The sequence below is a fragment of the Lutra lutra genome, chromosome 8, assembly GCF_902655055.1.
Source record: "Lutra lutra chromosome 8, mLutLut1.2, whole genome shotgun sequence".
Taxonomy (NCBI): domain Eukaryota; kingdom Metazoa; phylum Chordata; class Mammalia; order Carnivora; family Mustelidae; genus Lutra; species Lutra lutra.
This window is the reverse complement of record NC_062285.1, coordinates 35,297,122-35,318,763: the sequence shown is the minus strand read 5'-3', so window position 1 is coordinate 35,318,763 and position 21,642 is coordinate 35,297,122. Positions and strand designations below refer to the sequence as shown.

At 46.7% G+C, this 21,642-nt stretch overlaps 1 protein-coding gene across 3 annotated transcripts in view; it reads right to left on the bottom strand.

Moving 5' to 3' along the window:
- BID (BH3 interacting domain death agonist) overlaps positions 1-21,400 on the bottom strand; it is a 53,415-nt gene extending 32,015 nt beyond the window's left edge. The window contains exon 1 of one of the 3 annotated variants that reach the window (XM_047739576.1): positions 21,308-21,400. The gene's annotated coding sequence lies outside the window, so the exon portion shown is untranslated. Of the gene's footprint in view, positions 1-17,100; positions 17,255-21,307 lie in introns of those variants that run through there. The other 2 variants (XM_047739575.1, XM_047739574.1) reach the window with 2 other exon arrangements.
- Between the last annotated feature and the right edge of the window lie 242 nt (positions 21,401-21,642).

Below are 21,642 nucleotides of genomic sequence, written 5' to 3'. Positions count from 1 at the left end.
GCCTCATTGTTCTGAAGAATGCTTACCTCCAGGTTGTTGAGCCCCACCCTCTTATGGTTTCAAGAAATCCCTTCCTTTTCTTTTGAATATATAAGCGGTCCCTAGTCTCAACAGGGTCACTCCGCTTTGGAAATGATCCCCTGATTTCTCCTTGGATTGCCTGTCTGATGATAAAACTTTGCTTCAAAGCCAATATCTCAGACATTAGGTACTGTGTATCCTATCTGGTACACAGTCTGAGTTTGGTAACAGTTTCTCAAAAAATTATACACAGAGTTACCATAGGATTTAATTTAAATTATTCTGCTTCTGGGTATATACACCAAAAAAAAGTGAAAAAGCGATTCAAACAGTATTTGCACCCAATTTCTAGTGGCACTATTCACAAAAGCCAGGCAAATGTCCATAGATGGGTGAATGGATCAACAAAACACGGTTCTACCCATAAAGTAGAATATTAATTCAGCTTCAAAAAGGAAGAACAAGGGGGTGTCCCTTTTGGTTAAGCGTCTGCCTTCAGCTCAGGTCATGATCCCCGAGTCCTGGGATCCAGCCCCACACTGGGCTCCCTGCTCAGTGAAGAGTCTGCTTCTTCCACCCACTCTGTCCCTCCCCTGTGCTCATGCTCTCTCTCTCTGACACATGACATAACATGGATGAACCTTGAGGACATTATGCTAAGTGAAATAAGCCAGATACAAAAGGGCGGATACTAAATAATTTCACTTATATGAGGTGCCTAGAGTAGTCAAATTCACAGAAAGTAGAACGGTGGTTGCCAAGGGCTAGGAGGAGGAAGTGGGGAATCACTATTTAAGGGGTACAGAATTTCAGCTGGAAAGATGAAAAGATTCTGGACATGGGTGGTAGTGATGTTTGCACGATATAAAAGTACTTAACGCCACTGAACTACACATTTGAAAATGGTTAAAATGGGGGACGCCTGGGTGGCTCAGTCGGTTGAGCATCTGCCTTCGGCTCAGGTCAGGATCCCAGAGTCCTGGGATTGAGTCCCGCACTGGGCTCCTTGCTCAGCGGGGAGCCTGCTTCTCCCTCATCCTCTGCTTGCCATTCCCAATGCTTGTGCACTCGCTCTCTCTGACAAATAAATAAAACCTTTTAAAAAAAGAAAATGGCGCGCCTGGGTGGCTCAGTGGGTTAAGCCGCTGCCTTCGGCTCAGGTCATGATCTCAGGGTCCTGGGATCGAGTCCCACATCGGGCGGGCTCTCTGCTCAGCAGGGAGCCTGCTTCCCTCTCTCTCTCTGCCTGCCTCTCTGTCTACTTGTGATCTCTGTCAAATAAATAAATAAAATCTTTAAAAAAAAAATAAAATAAAAAAATTAAAAAAAGAAAAAAAGAAAATGGTTAAAACTGTAAAAATTTTTTAAAAGATTTTATTTATTTATTTGACAGAGAGAGACACAGCAAGAGAGGGAACCGAAGCAGGAGGAATGGGAGAGGGAGAAGCAGGCTTCCCACTGAGCAGGGGAGTCTGATGCAGGGTTCGATCCCAGGACTCTGGGATCATGACCTGAGCCCAAGGCAGATGCTTGACGACTGAGCCACCCAGGCGCCCCTAAAACTGTAAATTTTATGTTATGTGTATTTTACCACGCACCAAAAAAAGAATGAAATTCTGGCACAGGCTCCCACATGGATGAACTCTGAAGACATTACACGAATAAAATAAACCAGACACGAAAGCCAAATACACTATACAATTCCACTTACCTGAGGAATTACTCCTGTTGTTTTAGAGAATTATTAATTCCTCATTAATGCCACTGAACTGTCTACTTAAAATGGTTCAAATGGTAAATTTTATGTAATATCTGTTTTACTATAAATTTTTTTTAAAGATTTTGAGTCATCTCTACACCCAGTGTGGGACTTGAACTTATAGCCCCAAGACCAAGAGTTGCATGGTCTACTGACTGAGCCCACCAGACACCCCACCACAGATTTTTAAAAATGGACAGATTCTGGGCGCCTGGGTGGCTCAGTGGGCTGGGCCGCTGCCTTCGGCTCGGGTCATGATCTCAGGGTCCTGGGATCGAGTCCCGCGTCGGGCTCTCTGTTCAGCAGGGAGCCTGCTTCCCTCTCTCTCTCTCTCTCTGCCTGCCTCTCTGTCTACTTGTGATCTCTCTCTGTCAAATAAATAAATAAAATCTTTAAAAAAAAAATGGACAGATTCTTCATAGTGAACCTATGCAGATATCATCACACAAAACAGGAAGACTTCACAGGAATTCCCGGATGGGGGAGAGGAGTAGGTGGGTAAGGTGGGGGCGGGTAGGAGGGCAGCAGAGAACTAGGTAACATTTTTAAATGTTTCATTTCAGTTTCCCAAAGCAGAGTCTACTAAGTTGTTACGGGTTACAGACCGGTATGGACAGCTTAAGGAGTTTCCTCATGTACCTAGAAAACGGAAATAGAAACCTCAGCAGTATTCCAAGCAAATCCCCATAGCACCGTTTCCCGTATGGGTTTGCTGTGTCCCACAGACATCATGCTCAGCAGCATCTGAGGCCAGCAGGCCACTTCCACGGAGCTGTCAGTCAGTATCCAGAGGAAAAAGTGGCCCGAAAATCCTGACTCCACGCACTGGTGTCACCTGGAAGTTGCTGAAGCCGTGCTAGCTCAAAAGCCTGTTTTTTAAAGTATTACTATTTTAAGGTACTTGGTATAATCCTTTTCCACAAGGCTGATTCTGTCCTTTGTTGGAGATACACACACATACACAACACACACAGAAACCCCAAGATTATGTACAGGTGGCATTTCTCCAAGTGGTAATATAAGAATGGAGGAGAAGGGCGCCTGGGTGGCTCAGTGGGTTAAAGCCTCTGCCTTCAGCTCAGGTCATGATCCCAGGGTCCTGGGATCGAGCCCCGCATCGGGCTGTCTGCTTGACAGGGAGCCTGCTTCTTCCTTTCTCTCTGCCTGCCTCTCTGCCTACTTGTGATCTCTGTCTGTCAAATAAATAAATAAAATCTTTAAAAAAAAAAAAAAAGAATGGAGGAGAGACAGATTCTCTTTTGGGTTATGGCACATAACTATTTTATAACAAATTTCATCATTTCTCCTGAGAATAAAAACATATTTTAGGGGCGCCTGGATGGCTCAGTGGGTTGAGCCGCTGCCTTCGGCTCGGGTCATGATCTCAGGGTCCTGGGATCGAGTCCCACATCGGGCTCTCTGCTCAGCAGGAGGCCTGCTTCCCTCTCTCTCTCTCTGCCTGCCTCTCCGCCTACTTGTGATCTCTCTCTGTCAAATAAATCAATAAAATCTTTAAAAAAAAAAAAAAACAGGGGCGCCTGGGTGGCTCAGTGGGTTAAAGCCTCTGCCTTCAGCTCAGGTCATGATCCCAGGGTCCTGGGATCGAGCCCCACATCGGGCTCTCTGCTCCGCGGGGAGCCTGCTTCCCCCTCTCTCTCTGCCTGCCTCTCTGCCTACTTGTGATCTCTGTCTGTCAAATAAATAAAATCTTTAAAAAAAAAAAACATATTTTAGGCAGAAAGGCATTTCCCATAAAGCAAACGTTTTCTGAAATATTTGCATTCATAACATTTTATCTGCACAAACGTATGCAAGGAAAGCCTGAGCGAGCTCCTCCTCTGATCTGACAGCTACTTTTGTCATGCAGCCCTCACAGGAGTGACGCTTCAAACAAATCTAATTAATTTTATAGTATTTCTTTTTAGGTGAATGACCTTTGTGGCTTTCCAGGGGCACTCTGAGAAATCTCTGACTGCTGAGAATAACAGATGTTCGGAAAAAAATTTTTTGTCTACATTTAGGGTCCAATTTCTGGAAGGCAACACCAAAACGGTTGTCAGAGGCCACCTGGCATTTAAACTAGGGATCAGTGGACACTTAAACTAGGATCAGGGGACACTTGAGAAACCAGAGCTGGTTGTCTATTAGTGAAACTAACAAAATCTTAGTTCTTTCGTGAGTGATGAGCCTTTGTTCTTTGTGGGTTTTTTCCCCTTCAAGCAATCAATAAAACCATAAAGTATCAAAAATTATTGTTTTACAGAATCTGTGCTATCAAGTTGGATTACACAGAAAGTAAAGAATAATCTTTCATTTTGGCAGTAAAGGCATCAATGAGTAAATCAAGAAAGCAAAACCATCAAAATAAGCAAACTTTGCCAAAGCTATGACATATTTCATAGCTTCTTTGCAAACTCAGTCATTTAATGGATTTACAAAACATGAAACAATGTTGTTCTCATGAAAAGTGGTGTTTTATAAACTATAGTGTTTTTTATTTTTTTAATTTTTTAAACTATAGTATTTTTTTTTTAAATAAAGTTAATGGAAAGACAAGTTTTTTTTTAAAGATTTTATTTATTTATTTGACAGAGAGAGAGCACAAGTAGACAGAGAGGCAGGCAGAGAGAGAGAGAGAGAGAGAGGGAAGCTGGCTCCCTGCTGAGCAGAGAGCCCGATACGGGACTTGATCCCAGGACCCTGAGATCATGACCTGAGCCGAAGGCAGCAGTTTAACCCACTGAGCCACCCAGGCGCCCACTATAGTATTTCTTAAAGTTCATGTTAACAAGCAATAAGCACTGATATTTTCTTTTTTTTAGGTTTTATTATTTATTTTATTTTATTTATTTGACAGAGACAAAGCGAGAAAGGGAACACAAGCAGGGGGAGTGGGAGAAGGAGAAGCTAGCTTCCTGATAAGCAGGGAGCCTGATGTGGGGCTCAAACCCAGGACCCTGGGACCATGACCTGAGCAGAAGACTTCATGACCTGATAAATTTTCAAATGAATAAATACTTTTAAATTTTTTCAGTTTTAATTTCAAACATGGAAAATATAATAAAGAAACCCCACTTAATCAAAAGCTTTTGGGGGTCCTCAATAATTTTTATGTGTAAAAGAGCAAGAGAACAAAAAGTCTGAGAAATGCTGCTTTGAGGGGAAAAGAAAAAACCTTTGCTTAAAAATTAAAAGCATATACACAAAGTGTTCATCTGCCATTCATATTCATATGCCATTCATATTAAGTATAACTTTTACTTAATACTTCCCAGAGAACTAGGGGGTTGAGAACTGTCATATACAAATATTTTAGAACATTTTAGCAGACAACTCCTGAACACAATACACAACACAACTTTCTATAGCCACAAACACACAACTTTTATACTTTCTCACACATTCATCATTCATTAATACTAGCCACAGTAAAGCTTTTCAGTATATTTTTTAAAAAAAAGCTTAAAATTATACCTAGTGGGGCACCTGGGTGGCTCAGTGGGTTAAAGCCTCTGCTTTCCGCTCAGGTCATGATCCCAGGGTCCTGGGATCGCGCCCCGCATCAGGCTTTCTGCTCAGCGGGGAGCCTGCTTCCTCCTCTCTCTCTGCCTGCTTCTCTGCCTACTTGTGATCTCTGTCTGTCAAATAAATAAATAAAATCTTAAAAAAAAAAATTATACCTAGTAATCAATGTTTTCAGTATTCTATGCATACAATTACTACCCATTAACTAAGCCAATTTAATATTATCCCAGGTTTTAGGTTAAGTTTTATCTTTGAATACTACACTGTTAAAATAAAAACATTGTCAGAATTTAACTGAATTTAGTTGAAAACAAATTTACATTTTTTTATAACCTTAAATATTACATAAGAGTAATGGTCTACCTATAGAAGTTTGGGCATGGCGGGAAGGTAGAATAAAATTTACTGTATTTATTTTATTGATTTACTGTATGTTGTTACTAAATACAATCAGTATTATATCTAATACTAATAAATCAGAGAAAAGACACCTTTTTTACACCAAATTATTACTTCATTCTCATTTGCCAAAAACTTATCTTAATATAAATCTGCACTCTAAAAAAAAACATTTGTTCTGTAAGAATTTTTCTTAAGTCTAGTGCATTTCAGTCACTTGGAGTGCAATTTCCTTAGGGCACCTGACTGGCTCAGTCAGTGTGGCACGAGACTCTTGATCTTGGGATTGTAGGGTAAGAGACTGGGGGTAGAGATTACCTAAAAAAATAAAATAAAAAATCTTTTTAAAAAAAGAGTGCAATTTCCTTATTTTCTGGAAATTTTAATACTTGATTTATGTAGATGTTTACGTCCACAAGTTGATCCAACTTAAGACACTTTACAGCCTAACTCCCCAATAATTAAAGAAATTTGTTTCACAATTACACAATGAGAGGCAAAGGCCCTTCTGAACTACCCACATAGAGAACTTGTGGCATCAATTCTACATCAGCTCCAGGTTGAGAGTAAACATAGAAACACAAAGACATACCGCCTCAGATGTCAGAGTTGTTCTTCCTGGTGGACACAAAATTCTGAACCAAACTGAACGTGAGAGACTAAGGACACAGTAAGGTCCAACAACCCAGCCTCTCCGCCATCCCTCATTCAATAGAGAATCCATCTGTCCATAAAGATCAGCACATGGTGAGACCACAAAGCCAAATTTTTGATCACTGATGCCACCTGTCAGTGATGGGGATAATTGATCTGCATGTGCAAACCAAAAATCAAAACACAACATAAAGTCAGGGGAGAGAGAGAGGAAGAGAGACACACACACAGTTGGCAAAGTCAAGAAACAAGTCCTTCTTAGCTAGTGCCTCTGGTAGCTAAGAAAAGACCATGTGAATCCATTGGGCATCCACTTTTCAGTGGATGACCTCCCAAACCACTAATATGTAATTAAAAGAAAAAGAAGTGAAACTATGACTTTCATACAAATATAAAATGGTAGCATGAACCCATATCCAAGATTTCATTTAGCTAATTTTTTTTTAAGATTTTATTTATTTATTTGACAGAGAGGGAGACAGAAAGTAAACACAAGCCAGGGAGAGGGAGAAGCAGGCTTCCCACTGAGCAGGGAGCCAGACGCAGGGTTTGATCCCAGGACCCTGGGATCATGACCTGAGCCGAAGGCAGATGCTTAATGACTGAGCCACCCAGGTGCCCCTAGCTTTCTAATTAATGAAGGGACTAGTAAGAGGATACAACCAGTTTCTAGACAATGTGGATTTCTAAGGTGTCTGCCAGTTCTCACATCCGCTTTTATGAAAATAAAACCAAGTCTAGAGCTGTAAGGAAAACGTCCTTCCCCTCAAGTGGGGTGAAGTTCAGTTTGCTGGGGTGGATAGGATCAAGGCAGAGCCAGAAAGACAGTCCTGACAACCCTGGGTGGCTAGAGCCACCCAGACTTCATCCTTTCCACAGTCCCCAACAGGACCTCACCAGCTTCCCTAAGCCACTGACTTCTTCCTTTGGGTTTTGACTCTCACCAGTTTTCACATTGGCTCTTTCTGACAACTCACAGCAGGGAGGGTGTTGCCACTCTCACCAAGGACACATTTCTGTAAAATGCACACTTTCACTCACCCGGCCCAAATGGGTTTACCAGGAATGGAGGAAGCTGGAGTGGAGAAGACTGGTTCCTCTGCCTCTATGCTTAGGTTGAGTCTAAGCTCCCAGCCCCTCATTCTTTCCACAGGCACAGAGGAAAATTCCTTAGAAATTCAAGTGCTCTGATTCTGTTTCCTAACCTCTCCAACCCAGAGGCATGGGGACTACTGATCTAACCCAATGGTTTTCAACCCTGTCACACCAGAGTCAACAAAAAGCTTTAAAACACACTGAGCCAACGTCCATTAAAAAAAACAAAAACGAAAACAAACCTACTGGGGGACGCCTGGGTGGCTCAGTTGGTTAAGCTGCTGCCTTTGGCTCAGGTCATGATCCCAGGGTCCTGGAATCGAGTCCCACATCCAGCTCCTTGCTCGGCAGGGAGCCTGCTTCTCTCGCTGCCTCTGCCTGCCACTCTGCCTGCTTGTGTGTACTCTCTCTCTCTCTCTCTCCCTGTCAAATAAATAAATAAAATCTTAAAAAAAAAAAAAAAAAAAACAAAAACTACTGGAACTAATAAGTGAGTTCAGCAAGGCTGTAGGACATAAGGATTGCAAGATCGATTGTACTTCTATAGATTAGCAATCAAGAATCCAAAAATGAAATTAAGAGCGTTGGTGGTATAGTGGTGAGCATAGCTGCCTTCCAAAAATGAAATTAAGAAAACAATTACCTTTATAACAGCATCAAGAAAAAGAGAACACTTAGGAATAGTTAACAAAAGTAGCATAAGAGCTGTATGCTGAAAACTACAAATACTGTTGAAAGAAAGTAAAGAGCTAAATAAATGAAAATTCACACAATGCTTACAGATTGGGAGAATTATTAAGGTTAAGATGGCACTACCCCCCCCCCCCCATTTCACCTATAGATTCAGTGCAATTCCTCTCTGACTCCCAGCTGGATTTTTTTGCAGAAAGTTACAGATGGCTCCTATAATACATATGGAAATGCAAGGGGCACAGAACAGGAAATCTTGAAGAAGAACAATTTCAAATTGTTACTTCCCAATTTCAAAACTTACTAAGCTAGAGTAATCAAGACAGTGTGGTATTGCAAAGGATAAACATAAGATTAGTGGAACAGCAATGACAGTTTGGACCTATGGTTAATTGACAGTTGACAAAGGGGGCAAGTCCACGGTAAAAAGTTGTCTTTTCAACAAACGGTGCTAGGCCAACTGAGTATCCACAAGCCCCTACCCTCACGTCATATACAAAAACTAACTCAAAATAGATCATGGAACCAATGCATGAGCTAAAACTATAAAATTCTTAGAATACAGGAATAAAACTTCATGACCTTGAGTCAGACAATGATTTCTAAAACATGACACCAAAAAAAATAAGTAAGAAAAAAACAGATAAACTGGACTTCTTGAAAATTAACTCTCAGGAACTGGTTGGTTCAGTCAGTAGAGCATGCAACTCTTGACCTCGAGTTTTATGTCCAAGCACCACGTTAGGTGTGGAGACTACTTAAAAATAAAATCTTAAAAAAAAAAAAAAAAAGGAAAAGAAAACTAACTCTTGTGCTTAAAAAGGTACCATCAAGAAAGACAGCCCATGGAGTAGGGGAAAATATGTGCAAATCATTAATCTGACAATAAAGAATTCTTATAACAATGAAAAGACAACCCGATTAAAAATTAGGCAAAAGATTTGAATAGGATCCAGAGAAGATACACAAATGGCCAATGAGCTCATGAAAAAATGCTCAACCTGATTAGCCATTACAAAAATACTAATCAAAACCACAATGAGGGGCGACTGGGTGGCTCAGTAGGTTAGGGCCTCTGCCTTCTGCTTGGGTCACGATCCCGGGGTCCTGGGATGGGGCTCCGCATAGTGCTCTCTGCTAGGCGGGGAGCCTGCTTCCTCCTCTCCCTTTGCCCGCCTCTCTGCCTACTGTGGTCTCGGTCTGTCAAATAAATAAATAAAAATCTTAAAAAAAAAAAAACACACACACAGTGAACCCACTAGAATGGCTAGACTAAAAGAGGGATAAAAGCAAGTGGTAACAAGAATGTGGAGGGGCGCCGGGGTGGCTCAGTGGGTTAAGCTGCTGCCTCCAGCTCAGGTCATGATCTCAGGGTCCTGAGATCGAGTCTTGCATCGGGCTCTCTGCTCAGCAGGGACCCTGCTTCCCTCTCTCTCTTTGCCTGCCTCTCTGTCTACTTGTGATCTCTCTGTGTCAAATAAATAAATAAAATCTTAAAAAAAAAAAAAGAATGTGGAGAAACTGGAAGCCTCATCTGTTGCTGGTGGGAATGTAAAATGAGGCAGCTTCTCTCAGAAAGTTTGGCAGCTCCTCAAACAATTAAAACACAGTTACCAAGCAATTCCACTCCTAGGCATACACCTAAGAGAAATGAAAACATAAGCCCACAGACAAACTTGTACATAAATGTTCATAGCAGAATTATCCATAATTGTTAGAAAGTAGAAATAACCCAAATGATCAATGACTCCATAAACAAAACATGGTACTTGTAAGACAGTGGAATATTATCTGACTGTGAAAAGGAGTGAAGGTCTGATTCATGTTAAAACATGCATGGACTGTGAAAACATGCAAAGTGAAAGAGATGGGCACAAAAGGCCACATTTTATATGATTCCATTTATCAGAACCTCTCAGAATGCACAGATCCATATAACCAGAGAGTAAATTAGGTGCCAAGAGCTTCGGAGACAGTGGGATTTGGGTGGGATTAATAATGTGTAAGAAGTTTCTTTTGGGGCTGTTGAAATGTTCTAAAATTAGATTGTGGGGGCACCTGGGTGGCTTAGTGGTTAAGGCCTCTGCCTTCGGCTCAGGTCATGATCCCGGGGTCCTGGAATCAAGCCCCACATCGGGCTCTCTGCTCGGCGGGGAGCCTGCTTCCCTCTCTCTGCCTGCCTCTCTGCCTACTTGTGATCTCTGACTTGTGATCTCTGTCTGTGAAATAAATAAAATCTTTAAAAAATAAAAATAAAATAAAATTAGATTGTGGGGATGGTTAAAACAACTCTGTGAATATAATAAAAACTACTTTAAATGGGTGACTATGGGGGCGCCTGGGTGGCTCAGTGGGTTAAAGCCTCTGCCTTTGGCTCAGGTCACGATCCCAGGGTCCTGGGATCAAGCTCCGCATCAGGCTCTCTGCTCAGCAGGGAGCCTGCTTCCTCCTCTTTCTCTGCCTGCCTGTCTGCTTACTTGTGATCTCTCTCTGTGTCAAATAAATAAATAAAATCTTTATAAATAAATAAATAAATAAATAAATAAATGGGTGACTATGATGGTATGTGAAATATCTCAATAAAGTGGTTAAAAAAAAAAAAAAAAGGCAGCCTGAGGAAGGATGTTCTAAAAAGGCAGCAGACTCTTTCCCAGGTACCTGAGGCCATCCTCTCACACAGGTCCACTGCTCTACCCAGGTCTGCAAAAGTCCACCATCCTGATAAAAGCCTCCATCCTACAGTCTCCTGCTTGCCCTCCTCTGCCTAGGCCCGGGCTTCGGAAAGATCTGTGCACACTCGGTGGGGGCAAGACAGGCATCCCAGAGGCTACTCTAAAATGTCTAGCTCAGCCTTTGTCATACACCGGTCCCCTCTACACTCCTAACTGCCTTCTTATGAGAGCTTTGTCATGGGGAAGAAAAGGGATGTTACCAAAGCCATGTCAGACCCCAAATCATGCAGCCCTTCACAGCCAAAGCTGGCAGGCAGGGCAGCTGAACAGAGCAGAAAGGGACTGTGGGCCAGCAAGTATGTGCAGCGGGGACTCATAACAACCCACCCACCTCCCAAGTTCTAGCAGGTTCCGTTTCCTCATCTAGGCAAAGGGATGATATCCTGTATTTGGAATGGTGCAGGGCGTGAAAATAGTCAGTACAATCATTTTACACATGGATAAGCACTACCCCAGTGAGATGTCATGACCAGCAATGGCCCTGGACTCAGCTTCCCAGGCAGCCAGGAAAGAGTGTGGGAGGTTGGATGTTACCAAGGTTCCTAGGAGATACCCAGGGAGAAACTGGGCTTTTTGAGAAGCAATGGACACCTGGGGGCCAGCTGGTCTAACGGTGGGGAATTTGGGGGACAACGAAAGTATGATGGGCTACAGAGGCATCTTCCTCAAGGCTTGCTGTCACCCAGACCCAGGGGCCTGCCAGCCCACCAACCCAATGGCCTCACAACCCTAACCCTACCCTCTCTCCAGGACGGGAGCGGGACATACCTGCTGGAAAGTTTGGAAGAGGTTCCAGTCAAGGGTACTTTACCTCCTCTATGATAGCAGACCCTGCCTTCCAGGGTCCCTGGGGGGTGCTGAGCCTCACCTTGGTCCTCTGCTCCCTCCCCACCCCCACTACCATACATACAGAGGTGGCTGGGCCCAGAAGGTGGTGAAGGGACAGTCCCAAACACAGTGCCCACCCTCACCAGAAGTCAGCACCCTCAGCTCACGATTCCCCAGAGTTGGCTTCCTCCTTTCTATCTCCAAGGAGCTGCCTGCTGGTGCAGAAGCCCCTCCCAGCTCTTCCCATCCAGATCGGACTTCCCAGATGGTGACCCATTATAAGTAACACCCTCGCTAGTGCTGAGAGGGGCTGCTGGTGCTGTGACTCATTTACCCAGCTGGCCTTCTCCCAAACCGAGGCATACATATGCCTGTGACCTCAGGCCTGGTTTACTGCTCACAGGACCAGAGTTACTGAGCTCCATGTCACTCTCCAGTACTTACTCCCACCCAAGTGGGATCCCCACACCATGTTGCACAGGCCTTCCTGACTCAGGCCTCTCCCCCACCCCCCATCTACTACCTCCTCCTCTGCTCCCTTACTGCTGTCATATCTCCCAAGCCCTAACTGAACACTAATCCCCTGACTTCAGCTGGCTTTCCCTGGAAAGACAAATGAAAAGCCCAGAAAAGTCCCAAACTCCCTAAGTCCCTGGGGCCTGGCAGCATTAAAGAGGCTCATGCATTCCCAGACCACAGAGGGATCCTCTCTGGTGACCTCTGTGCGTGACCCGGGTCACAGCTGGCTTTCAACCTGCCATGTGACCTCACTTTCCCTTTTGTAAAAAGGGCACTCCCAGCCTTGTGACATTCTTACCCTTCATTCTAGCTTGGTGGGGAAGTGGGTGTTGGGGGGGGCAGGGCTGTGCATGAGGGTGTGGAGATCCAAGCCCAAGCTCCTGGGACATGGCCCAGTCCTAGACCCAGGGCCATGACCACTGGAACATTTGTCTAAATATGAGCATATACGTGAGAAACACCCCATCACTGATGTTTCACAACTGCAGCATTTCCCAGAATTCCAGTGAGAATTGAGATCGTTATGCAAAGGAAACCAACTACAGACACACAGATGCCCACTGACAGAAAAACAGCATCATCATTGCTGGCCTCAGATAAAAGCTCAGACACCCCCCACCCACCACACTAGGCTACATTCACATTCCAAAGACTGGCCCACACCAGACCAGAACACAGTACTCACTTTCCTAACTCTGAAGAAAGGCACTTTGTTAAGCACAGGAGCATGTAAGGCAACTGCTGACCCGCCCTGCTGGTCTTCACAGCCAGCAGCTTGGCGGGAGCTTATTAAGCGCGGACTTGAGAGCCCGTTCAGACCAGGCAGAAGCCCAAGCACGAAGCTTTGCCAGGATCTCCATGGTGATCCCGATACCCTGGACCCAGGAGGCATGCCACTCTTCCTATGGTGGCATTCCCACATCCTTCCACAAGGGCAGACAGTCTTCCAGGCCCCACAGGGCAGTTTCAGTCCCACCACTCTGGGTGTCTGAATGCAACCAGCCCCCTTTTAAACCTGGTCTATGACTCAGAGGGGCTCAAAAACTCCACCATCTAGCACCTGTCTCCAACACCCAACACCAACAGATAGGATTACCAAGGGGAGAGGTTAGTTTAAAACAAACCACTTCCTCATTTTCTAAGTTGGTGGCTTCTAGGACTCTGGACACAAAAAGCCAACCACAATTTCCATTCGAAGGTTGCTTTATGGTTCATCCAGATCATGGAGTCGGCCTTTCATCTGAAACTCTCCCATTTTGACCTCTGCAGGCAGGAAGAGAAGAGCGAGGGAAGGCAAGGAAAGGACTGGGCCACAGGGATGGGAGGCTGGGGAACCTGTGGGGCTAAATCCTACCCAGCGGGTCCACGGCCCTGCTCCCTGAAGCTTCATCCTGTCCCACACACATCACTAGCTGCCTGCAGGGGAGGGGAGTCCACAGAAAGGCCAAAGCCATTATCTCTGCTCCTTGCCCCTTCACGTCTAACTGGTGTAGAGGTGCGGAGGTGGATGGGCTGAATTTGGAAAATGGGTTAGTGAGTAGCCTGTAAATCCAGGCAGTGCAATGTAACACTTAGAGCTGGGATTCTGGGGTCTGACTTCCTAGGCTGTGACCCTGGGCAAGTTACTTAATCACTTCATGCCTCAGTTTCCCCAACTGAAGAGTAAGGATGATAACCTTGCTTCTGATTACTGTGATGTCCAAATAAGCTAACCAATACACATGAAGTTATTCAAGTGTGTATCAGGCCCACAGTGAACTCTATCTATATGTTATCACCATCCTCAATTAGCTGTCTTTTTCAGACCCCTCAGTGGCTTTGGGCAAGGACACGTATCACCTGGGGGTGGCCAGCCAGGTGTGGCAGCCAAGGTACTGCTAATGGGATCCTATGCATAGGAGTCCCAGTAGGGTGGGTAGCTAGCCTCAGGGGTCATCCAGAACAGCACTGCCCTCCAAAACCCCAGACTGATAAATGGTCACCAGAGGTACAAGCACAGAAAGGACTTCCAACAGCCACAGCTCTAGAGTGAGTTTTCTCAGAAGCTGAGAATCCAGAGCCAGCATGCTGGGTACTACCCACCAAGGAACACACAGTCCTTGATCATGATGGCAACATCCTATCATAGTCCCTTACACTAGAGAAGAAAACAGCCCAAATGTCATTCACTGACCTTCTGCAAGCCAACACTCCTGCCCTGGAAAGCTCCATCATCCAACAACTTGCTCCTCCATATGGCCTCAGCACTCCTGACAGGCCGTTCTCATTTGCAATGAGTAAAACCAGCAGTTCCTCCAACGAGTCTCCCCAGGTTGGCTAAGGCTATGAGCTTCCCTAGGCAAGGCCTCAGAGGAGGGCATGCAATGCCCCTTCCCATCTAGGCACCCCTACCCCAGCATTCCTGCACTGCCCTGAGTGCACTTTCCCACCTTATTCAACTGGCAAGATCCTATTTATTCTTCAGAGTCCCCTTCAGATGGCCCAACCTCTTCAGACAAAGCTAACAGCAATCCACCCCATGTTCCCAAAGCTCTTTGCAACAAATACACCAAAGCCTGCATCCTGATGTATGACAGTAGCCAGTTTATGTCTCCATTCCCATGAGACAGCACCTTGTCCCTCATGAACCACACTGCCCCATGCCCAGCACAGCATGGGCACTGGGCACCTCAGTACTCAAAGAAGCCCGTGAGAAGGCTGCCTTTAAACCCCACCTGTGAAGTCCTTCACCAGGCCTCCTGAGGGTGCCGACCCTGCACCTCTTCTCTCGCTGGGCGGGAGGGACAGAACACACACACATGCCCCGAAGCAGTAAAAGGCTAGACACCTACCCCCTTCCCAACAAGGCCTCTCTAGAGCTCTGCCCACCTAAACTTTTTTTTTTTACGATTTTTTTTTTAAAGATTTTATTTATTTATTAGACAGACAGAGATCACAAGTAGGCAGAGAGGCAAGCAGAGAGAGAGGAGGAAGCAGGCTCCCTGCCGAGCAGAAAGCCCAATGCGGGGCTCGATCCCAGGACCCCGGAATCATGACCTGAGCCGAAGGCAGAGGCTTCAACCCACTGAGCCACCCAGGCGCCCCTTTTTTACGATTTTTAAAATTTATTTATTTGACACAGAGAGAGAGCACTAGCAGGGGGAGCAGCAGGCAGAGGGAGAGGGAGAAGCAGGCTCCCAGCTGAGCAAGGAGCCGGATGTGGGACTCAATCCCAGGACTCTGGGATCATGACCCGAGCTGAAGGCAGCAGCTTAACCAACTGAGCCACCCAGGCGTCCCCCACCTAAACTTTTAAAACCAGAAGTCCCCTTCCCACTTTCCTTCTAGCTCCAAAACCAGGAACAGTCACTGAAGACTTCCAGTGGCCTCTCAGGGCCCCGGTTCAAGGTCTGGGTCAAGATGGCACAGACCAGGGGTGCCTAGGTGGCTCAGTCCTTTGAGTGTCTGCCTTCGGTTCAGGTCATGGGATTGAGCCCCGCATCATCGAGCCCCACATTAGGCTCCCTGCTCTGTGGGGAGCCTGCTTCTCCTTCTCCCTCTGTCGCTCCCCCTGACTGTGCTTGCACACGAGCTCTCCGTCAAATAAATAAATAAAATCTTAAAAAAAAAGAAAAAAAAAAAGATGGCACAGACTAAGGCCCAGGACAGCCTTCCCCAACTCAGAGCCTGCCACTCGCCCCAGTTGGGTGGAGATGGAATGTGGACAAACCACATCCTTCAGCAGCTTCCCCCAGCTCCCTTCTATAGAAAGAGACCAGCTGAGATGCCACCAAGTGAGGCTTGGGCAGCCAGATAAGATTTGCAGGAAGGGCAGGCAGGCTTGGCAGTGGAATTAGGTAGTTGCCTGAAAAGCTGGGTGCACTCTGTGCTGGGTTTCCTGCTCCTCAATCCTTTCCAGACCAATCCAATCCCAAAAGGCCTTACCTGTGTTCCTCAAGCTCATCCTCACTGTCACCACCACTGTCCCTCCTTGACTCCAGAAAAACCCCTGCCAGACCAGCCACTTGGTAGCTGAGGGCTTTAGGGCTCTCCCAGGGTCCCCTGGGGTTACAAAGTCATTCAACAAACTAACTTCTACCACCAGCCAGTACATGCATGTAATTTCTAACAGTTCTAAGACAGGCTCTTTGGCCACACTGAGGCAGGGGTAAAACAGGGAAAAGTGCCCGAGACCAGAGACCAAGGTCTGCGTCTGGATTTAGGTTCCGGACCTGGTGCTGAACAAACAGATGTGTAACCTGAACCCGATCCTTCCCGTCGGGTTTCTCATCTCAGAGGTTGGACCTGGCAGCCGCAAATCGCACTGCGAACCGCCCACCCATCCCCGGGCCGGGGAGGTCTTAAGTCCTCACCCACCAGCCCCTCCACCGCACCCCGGCCAAGGCCCCACAAGCCGCCGGCCAAACCCTTAGACTCGCTCAGAGAGGGGACTATAAAGCCTTCTCTAGCCTATCCAAGAGAATCCGGGAGCCGCGCGCCGGCCCGCTCCGGCTCCCCGGGGTCCCCATGTGTCCTTCCTCCGAGTGGGGGAGCCCTTCAGGCGGTGTGTGGGCCGCACAGACCGAAGGAGCGGACCAGGCGGACGGGGGGCAGGGTGAAAGGCTGCCTCGACGTCGGGCGCCGAGGGCCGGCAGGCTCCAAGCGTGGGGTCGCGGGCTGCCGGCCTTGGGGGCCCACGGGGTGCTCCGGGCTGGGTGGCACCTGGCAGCAGCGCCTCCCCGCCCGCCGTCCGGCCCCACAGGCATAGGCGGTCCGGGGCTGTGTTTGGGACGGTGGGGCCGGCAGCGAGCGCTGAGCCAGCCCCGCGCCGGGCAGACAGGAGCTCCTGAACTTGCAGCTCAGCGCAGACTGCCGCGCGGGCAGCTGGGGGCTACTCACCGACCCAGCGGCCGTGACAGCAAGCCGAGAGACCGGCAGCGAGGGGAGCCGGGAGCCGGGCTAGGCTGACTGGAGGCAAAGTCCCCGAGGCGCGCGGAGTACGCAGCCGCCGCGCTCGCACTTCCTTTATTTCCCGCCCGCCGCGGCCAGCCCCGCCCCCGGCCCGTCAGTTGCCGGCGCCGACCGGGAAACTCCCGGCTCAGCACAGCAGGCTGCTCCTGTGGGTGGGCCCAGCCACCAGGAGCAGCCTAGCGGCCGCGACACCCCCACCCCCACCTGCCGGAGCCCCGGAGGATACAGCGGACTTCCACCCACAAACCGTAGTCCCTATCAAGGTGGCCATCTGGGGAGGTTGGTCGCCCATTCAGGCGACGCAGGGAATTGTTCCAAATGTTCCTTGCTTGGAAGGGATTTCAGAATCCTCACGAGCTGTTCTTGGAACAGCCTGGGGTGGTGATTTCCAGGAATAATCTTCCGAAGCCATTCCCCAGTGCCTGTGTCCAGAGAGCCCCGCAACTGCACAGCCAGAGGAGAAACACGTGACTCCAACAAAAGAGAAACAATCAGGAAAACAACTTCACGGAAATCAAGAGAAAACAAATAAGACCATGGAAGTTGCTACACCTGAACAGAGTAGCATAAATTGAATTTTATTTTTTAAGATTTAATTATTTGAGAGAGAGAGAAAGCACGTGAGAGAGAAAGAAAAAGCACCGGGAGGGGGAGGGGAAGAAGCAGGTTCTCAGCTGAGCAGGGAGGGAGCCCCATATGGAGCTCAAACCCAGGACCCTGGGATAACGACCTGAACTGAAGGCAGGTGCTTAACCGATTGAGCCATCCATGCGTCCCTAGAAACTGAATTTTAAAGAAGGAAAAGATTAGAAGGAAATACAACCAAAAATCATCACAAGCTTATATTAAAATAATAAAAATCACAGTGGTTTTGGGTTTTGTTTTTTTTTTTACTTTTCACTTTTTTGTATTTTCCAATTGTTCTAGAAGGAAGGCGGCATTAATTTTACAATGACTAAAAACGATTATAATGAAAATCACATCATGGAATGGTTTGTTAAATTTAAGCAACAGTATCTGTATTTCAAGTTTATTTCTTTATCAGAGCTACATCTCCAAGTGATTAGAGTATAAAAAGCAAATAATATTTTGCAAATGGGTGGTCTGGGAGGTTTCTGGCAGCCAAAGCAAAATAGGTTAATTTCACAATTCTACAAAAGAAGGATGAAGCATACCAATTCCCACTTCAAGAATGTCCAACCTTAACTTGCACCTACCTGTAAATGAAATTTCTGGGTTTTGTGTGCAGCTTAACCAGGCTGTGAGGAGGTGTCAAAGTAGACAATCGAGAAATTTTGAGCAAGAACGGGTTCACTCCAATAAATATATTTCCTCCAACAATGACCTCTTTGAAGAGGGCACAGGATGACTGAGATCAGAGTACAAAAGACATGAGGTAGATACAGTGCCTGCTGGGGTCAGAAGGGGCGGAGGCTGTGTGCCGCGCCCAGGACAGACACTCTGCATTAAGGCAGCAGAGGCAGGCCAACCCAAGCTATAAGTCACATCTGGCACCAATACATTTCTAGGACTGTAAATGTGTTTCTGGTACTGTATGTGGACCAACCAGGCTAGATAATGCTCCCCAAGGAGCAGTTCCCAAGCTCAAATGTCTTCTTGAGGTGCTCAAACAGATGCAAATAACTAGTAATCCTTCCCATCTCAACACTACTCAACTCTCTTGATTGATCAGCACTTCTAAAAGCTAAACTTTGAATAATGGATGACACACTTCTCTGTCTCCCTCAACAGACTCTAAACATGATTTCATTTTTTCCACGCCCCCAGTCACCTTCCCAAGCATATGCTGTGAGACCCCCGCTCTGGCTCTGGGCAGCACTCCTGTGTTCCCTCTCCAGAAGATGTTTGTCTCCTCACTGATCCATGCATCCCCAAATATGGTGGCCATAGCAGTGCTGCTATGAACATTCTTCTTCAAATCTTTTTGTGTACATATGTTTTCACTTCTCTTGAGTATAATACTCAGGGGCGGCACTGCAGGGTCACAGGGGGAGGACTGTTCAACTTTACTACCAACAGCCAGTTTTTTGAAGTGGCTGTACCATGTTGCACTTCCACCAGCAGCCTGTGAACATCCATGCAGCTCCACGAACCCCTGTGGCTCACCCCTGCACCACCAGCCCCCTGGTCCATGCCACCCTCTCCCCCATCATTGCAATAGCCTCCTAATAGGGGCTCCCTATATTCATCCTCCTCTTATAAAAGGTCAGATGGTGTCACTTTAAAGTTCTCGATGGTTTCCCAAAGCCTTTTCAATAGCCTACAAAGTCCTATATGACCTGCACCCTCTTTAAGCTCAAATCCTACCACTGTCCCCTTATTATTCTGCCTCAGCCCCAGTGGCCTCTGTGTTTTCCCTGGACCTGGCTTCCTTTCCTCCCCAACGCCTATCACGACCTGAAATATTCTATAGTTATTTGTTTGTGTTGGACTGTCTCCCCTCACTGGGAAATAATCTCCACAAGGAGGACAGGGACTTGTTTTATTCATGCTCTTGCCTTGGTCCCTAAAACAGTGCTTGGTACTCATGGGTCCTCAACAATGGAATAACTATGTCGACAAGATAAACCTCAGGTGGTATTAGGTGTTGTGTAGAAGACTATACAGGGCGAGGGCAGGTGAGCGATGGGTGGCTCATGAGCTAGGTCCTCTGATGCCTGAGTGTCAAAAAAAGGGAAGCAGATGTGACAGAAGGAGGCACAGCACTGTGCACACGGGAAGCATCTACAGTAGGCGTGCCACTGTGGGAAGGAGCCCCACGTAGCTGTTGCACAGCAGGGACAGGGTAACAGCAGGGAGGCTTGGGGGCAGGCTGGGTGAGGTGTTGGGGGTCTTACCCTAAACACTGCGGGGGTCACTGACTTTGTCCTGCAGGGGGAATCTATGCCAATCAGCCCCCAAATTCTTTGTGTCTCCTTTTTAGCTTCTTGCAATCAGGCTAGCTTCTATTTCAATCCCCTAGTTCTAATTTGCTGCTTCTGTTATGTTTTGGGCTTTAAAATCTGTCAGCATTGGGGCACCTGGGTGGCTCAGTCGTTCGATGTCTGCCTTCAGCTCTGGTTATGATCCCAAGTTCCTGGGATGGAGCCACCCCTGCTCAGCAGGAAGCCTGCTTCACCCTCTCCCACTCCCCCTGCTTCTGTTCCTTCTCTTGATGTGTCTCTCTCTGTCAAATAAATAAATAAAGTCTTTTTTAAAAAAATAAAGTCTGTCAGCATTGTTTGGTAATTAAGAGAATATGATGCTTCTCACAAAGACAAGTCTAAAGGGTCAGAAAACATAGCAGTGGCTGCCAGACACTGGAAGGGAAGGGACTCTAAGGGAAGACAGGAATGATGGAATATTTCTATGTCCTCATTGTGGTGGTTGTTACACGACTGTATACTTTTGTCAAAATTCATAGAATTCCACACTAACAGGTGAATTTTACCATACAAAAAATGATACCTTAATTAAAAAATGAACCTGTAAATTCACAAATAAACAAGAGAGAATGATGCTCCCCCTGTTTTTGCCTTTCCTTCCCTCTCTTTGCCCCTCCCCTGCTTGTGCTCTCTCCCTGGCTCTCAAAAGATAAATAAAACTTAAAACAAACAAACAAACCACACACAACACCCAGTGAGGTTTTGACTGAAAGGGTGTAGGAAGCTAAGCAGTCTGACTTCAGTTTCGTTTTCCCTGAGGTTTTTCACTGTTGCTTCCGGCTGCTGGGCCCCTCCTCCTACGTACGAACCCCCAACCCCCTTCCTAAGTTCCCTTTATTACACAGAAAGAGGATGACATTTTCAAAGACGTCTTGAAGGAATGCTGTTTGAAATGGTTATTTCTGAAACCCATTGTTATGGGCTGAATTGTGTCCTCAAATTCCCATGTTGAAGCTCTAACCTCCTAGTCCCTCAGAGTGTGAGTGTTTTTGGAGACAGGCTCTTTAAAAAGGTAGTTAGGGTTAAACGAGGCCAGTGGTATAGGCCCTAATCCAATATGACTGATATCCTTATGGGAAGAAATTAGGACATGGACGCCCACAGAGGGGGGACCATATGGAGACACAGAGAGATGGCAGCTGTCTACAAACCGAGGAGAGAGGGCTCAGAAGAACCAACCCAGCCAATACCTTGATCTTAGACTTCCGGCCTCCAGAATCAGGAGAAAGCTGGTTTCTGTTAAGCCCCCAGGTCTGCAGAACCTTGTTACGGCAGCCCCAGGGAACTCATACACCCACTTCCAGCTACGAGTCACTTGTACCCAGTCAGAAGGAGCTGGGTTTCTTTCCCTTTCACTGCCTGTGCTCCTTACCAGGTGATCTTCCTCTTCTGGTCCTGGGGAGGTCTTAGACCTGTCTTACTGATGAGGGAGCAGAAGGCAAGCTGAGGACAAAGCCCAAGCTGCAACCCTCCCCCACCCCCATGGGCAGGTGGGACAGGTGTGATTCCTCAGGCACCTCTGGCT